The 4,742-nt window shown below is 39.7% G+C and overlaps 1 long non-coding RNA gene across 4 annotated transcripts in view; it reads right to left on the bottom strand.

Annotated features, from left to right (window-relative positions):
- The window catches only part of LOC107148268, a 15,165-nt gene that overhangs the window by 7,670 nt on the left and 2,753 nt on the right, over positions 1–4,742 (bottom strand). For 2 of the 4 annotated variants that reach the window (XR_007349035.1, XR_007349034.1), the window contains exons 2-3: positions 4,456–4,621; positions 3,270–3,364 (exon numbers count right to left, since the gene is read on the bottom strand). This is a non-coding gene — a long non-coding RNA (uncharacterized LOC107148268). Of the gene's footprint in view, positions 1–3,268; positions 3,365–4,455; positions 4,622–4,742 lie in introns of those variants that run through there. The other 2 variants (XR_007349033.1, XR_001504244.2) reach the window with 2 other exon arrangements.

The raw sequence follows: 4,742 nt of genomic DNA, 5'->3' as shown, positions 1-4,742 counted from the left end.
AGCAGGGAGGAAGAGCAGGAAGAAAAGATTAACATTAAACAGATACATGAGGTGGGAGGGAAAGGGAGAGAAAAGGGAAATTGCATGGTAATGGAGGGAGATCCTCATTGTTATACAAAATTACATATAAGAGGTTGTGAGGGGAATGGGAAAATAAACAAGGAGAGAAATGAATTACAGTAGATGGGGTAGAGAGAGAAGATGGGAGGGGAGGGGAGGGGAGATAGTAGAGGATAGGAAAGGTAGCAGAATACAACAGTTACTAATAGAGTATTATGTAAAAATGTAGATGTGTAACCGACGTGATTCTGCAATCTGTATTTGGGGTAAAATTGGGAGTTCAAAACCCACCTGAATCAAATGTATGAAATATGATATGTCAAGAGCTTTGTAATGTTTTGAACAACCAATAAAAAAAAAAAGAAAAAAAAGGAGATTTACCACACAAACTGCAACTACTCTCCCCACCCACATTTATATTTATATAAATTAATGTAATTTATATAAATATAATTTATATTTATATAATGTTACAAGAAGTATAATATTCTTTTGTCCCACATCCCCCATCCCATTGCAAATATTCAGATCATGTTCTTTCCTTTGACTAACTAAAAAATCAACAAGTGGTTCCTTCCTCTTCTGCCTCTCTCAAACCCCAGTGTGGTATAAATATTGATGATTGCTGTGACCAGTATATCAGTTAATCACAATTTCACAGAATGATATAATCAAAGAATTGTAGGAGTCAAAAATTTCTGATTATATATTTAATAAAGGTAAAAATTGTATGCTTGACTTGAGAGAAACTCTTCAGTGCCTTTTCCTCCTCTACCGAAGAAAGCTAACAGAGAAAGAGCCTGCAGAGAGGTCTTTCATTTTTAACTTTGCATAATGGAAATCTTCAGCATAGAGGAAATAGATAAATATAATGAACCCGTCACTCTATCTATGACCCATCTTCAACAGTCATCAAACTTGGACAATCTCATTTCATCTCTCACCTCCATTCCCGGCCTACCCCACCCTCCACAAAATCCCCATCCTGACTCTTTGGCTTACCTTTTTGGGGGGAGGGGGTTGCATTTTTTTTAAATTTTGAAATGCTGGGAATTAAACTCAGGCACAGTCTATCACTGCAATTACATCCTCAGTTGTTTTTATCTTATTTTGAGATGGGGCTGTCTAAGTTGCCCATGCTGGCCTTTAACTTGTGATCTTCCTCCCTCAGCCTTCCAAGTAGCTGAGATTACAAGTGTGCACCGCAGCATCCAGCTACATTGGGTTTTGTTTTGGTTTTTGTTTTTGCAATAATGGGGTTTGAACTCACGAGTGATCTACCACTAAGCTACACCACCAGCCCTTTTTAATTTTTATTATTATTATTTTTTTATTTTGAGACAGAGTCTCACTAAGTTGCTGAGGCTGGCCTCAAACTTGCAATCCTACTGCCTCAGGCTCCCAAGTTGCTGGAATTCAAAGCGTGTGCTACAATCTAGCTCCTTTGGATTATTTTGAAAGAAATTTCAGATACTATATCATTCCATCTGCAAAAACTTTGCCTATAATGCATTTATACAGAAAATAACTTTTTTAAAGCAATATGATTCTTATACCTAATTTTAAAAAATTCCTTAATATCATCAAATATCCAAACAGTGTTCTTATTTCCCCAATTTTCTTGTATGTCATTTGTTGGCTTATTTTACAAATCAGGATTCAAATAAGGTCTACATTTACATGTGCCTGACACATCTTTTAAATCTGTTTTAATTTATGGTTTCTCCCTCCTTCTGCCACTGCTCCCCACCCACCACGCCCTGCTCCAGGGTTACATTTTGAGACACTCTTTCCAAGCCTTGCGAACACACTGTTTTCTGATTTCTATCATTGACTCACCTCCCCTGAAAAACAAATAATATACTAAACCCTTGCCTTTAAATGATTTTAAAAGGTATGCTTAGGTCTAGATTCATTTTAAAGGATAAACAATTATCAAGGAAAGAGAGTCTTATACACGTTGTATGAGAAGAGACAGGAGTCAATTTCACATGACATAGGGATATGAAAGCACATGCATATAATCCTAGCTGTTCAAGAGGGTGAAGCCAGAGGATGCTAAGTTCTAGGCCAACCTCAGCAACTTAGTGAAACCTTGTCTCAAAATAAAAACCAAAAAGGGCTGAGGATGTAGCTCAGTGGTAAAGCACCCCGGGTTCAATCCCCAGTGTTACAATAAATACATAAATAAATAGATAGATTCACATGACAGTTGATAGAACTTTTTAAAAATTCTATTGCAGATGGTTTCGGGAAGGTCAATAAATATTTAGCTCTGTTGATGCTACCTTTGCCATAGCTTTTTAAATAATAAATAAGAAACAAAAAAGTGTTTCAGTAGCCATACACATCAGTTACATCCTCATGATGGTGGCCCTTCTCCCTAGACCTCCGTAAGATTACTTTCACAATCTTCTATCCATGAAGTGGGGTAAAACTAATAGCTTCGCAGGGAAAATTTCACTGAGACTTCTTGTCAAGTTTCTCCCAAGCTGAGCTGCATCTGCCTCCGTGGAGAGCTGGTGTGAAGTGAAAACACAGGGAGTAACAGATATCTGTGAATTCATTTGGGTCATCTGGATGCTATTAACTGCAGGGCTTTGACAGGATTGCTGAGAGAGCTGCCCCTGGACCCAACTTCCTCACTTAGGACCCAGGAGGAAGCACATTCTCAGAGTCTGTTTACTCTTCAGATCTGGTTCCCCTGGGCTTGCGCTTCACCACTGCACTTAACACCTGAACAGGCAAAATCTGCACCATAAACTTGGAGGTGTGAGCCTCATTACTGCTTTTCCTATGGTGAATGCTTGGGATTTGTCCAGCACTGGAACAGGCAAGAGTTCAAAGCAGGCTTGCTGTCGCCTTTTCATGACTTGAGTCAATTAACAAGGGATTCCAAGCTGGCCTGGAAGGCCTGGCTGCCAGAGAGTCTCTGGAGCAACAGCTGGAATAAAACTAATAAAAACAACTACAGAGCAATTTGTGAAAATGTCAAGTGCAGCACAAACACACTGACCCTCGTAAACCTCAACGTGAACTTGGAGAGGTTGGGCCCAGTCAGCCTTCAGGATGGCAGAGACTAGTGCCTAGCTGCTGCCCTTCTGCCGCTGGTTCCAGTCTTTTCAAGTCTTCCTAAGGCCTTGCTCTATTGTCCAACCGATGTCTCTTATGTGGCCTGCTGAACTTGGTTAAACATCTGGGTCACTTACTCTTTTTAACTAAGCAGACCCTTCCTCTACCAACTCCCTCCTTCCACGAGTGAATGCAAATCAGGTCAGAGGATGCTGGAGCTGGCCAATTTAACCTGTTGTTAAAAAAAAAAAAAAAAAGAGGAAGAAGAAGAAGAAGCCTTAGGAAGATGGATCGCCAAATAACTTTGAAGCTTCTAAAGGCACCCAGAACCTAAATAAGTCAGTGTGAAGACTCCAGGCTCAACAACGCATCCCTTTCCCTTCTTTGCCCTCCCTTTAAATGTTCCAGGGGAGAAATTCTCACCACTGTTTATACAAAGCAAAAGCTCTTTCAAGACTCATGGACTTTCTGTAAGCTCAGAGCTGCGTAAGCTACAGAAAGTTACAGAGCTGATTAGTTGATAAATGGCCACAACTTTATGGACAGTTAAAGCAAAGGACAGCCCAGATCACAATTTTGTTACTATTGTATATGTTGAACCAAATGACAGTTTCAGGACCCATAAACTTGACAAGAGAGGAAGATGAGGGGAAAAAAAATAATCTAAATAGGAAAGGAAAAATCAAAGGAAGATTTGTTTTTATTGCATATTTACTTGCAAATGTTTTCTTTCCCTCCTTTCCTCCCTCCCTCCCCTCCCTCCCCCGCTCTTTCTCTTTTACATACTTTCATCAAGATAGTGGTTCTCCTGGGGCAAGAAGGTAGTGGACAAGAGGGGGGCCTAGAAGGGTCTTCTATGGGTTCCAGCAATGTTACTCATCTCTTTTTTTTTTTCTATCTGTGTGCTGGGATTGAAGTCAGCCCCCATGCTTGCTAGCACTTTACAACTATACCACTGAGCTACACCCCCAGCTAAAGTTTCTCATTTCTGAACCAGCCTAATGGTTACAGAGATGATTGCTTTATGACCAATTACCAAGCTGCACATTTCTAATGTGTACGTCTTTTACTATATGGGATATATATATATATATATATATATATATATATATATTTTCCCTCCCCACCCCTACTAGGTTAACAGCGCATCCTTAAATAATATACGATACTGAAATAAGTTTTGCAAAAGTTTAGTTAGTACTTCTAATGGGAACCTTTGAGAACTCACTGTTTCTTTTTTTTAATTTTTTATTTTTGTCATTTTAGTTATATATGACAGTAGAGTATAATTTGACTTATTCATACAAACATGGTAAGACTCACTATTTCTTAAAGTGTGTCCCTAGTCCATCTGCTTCTGAGAAATGTCGCATGATCTGTAAGAGCACATAGCTGGATCTCATCTCAGCCCAACTGCGGCAGACTTGGGAGAGAGGAGGGAAAAGCTGGAGGGAATGTATCACGGGGGAGCAGTATCCCTGGAGCTTATCTGAATCAGAAGAAAAAAAGAATGAACTGAGCACAGTGGTGCACACCTGTAATCCCAGTAGCTCAGGAGGCTGAGGCAGGAGGATTGTGGATTCAAAGCCAGCCTCAACAAATAAGCAAGG

Source organism: Marmota marmota, unplaced genomic scaffold (assembly GCF_001458135.2).
Source record: "Marmota marmota marmota unplaced genomic scaffold, marMar, whole genome shotgun sequence".
Taxonomy (NCBI): Eukaryota; Metazoa; Chordata; class Mammalia; order Rodentia; family Sciuridae; genus Marmota; species Marmota marmota.
This window is presented reverse-complemented; position numbering and strand designations above follow the sequence as displayed.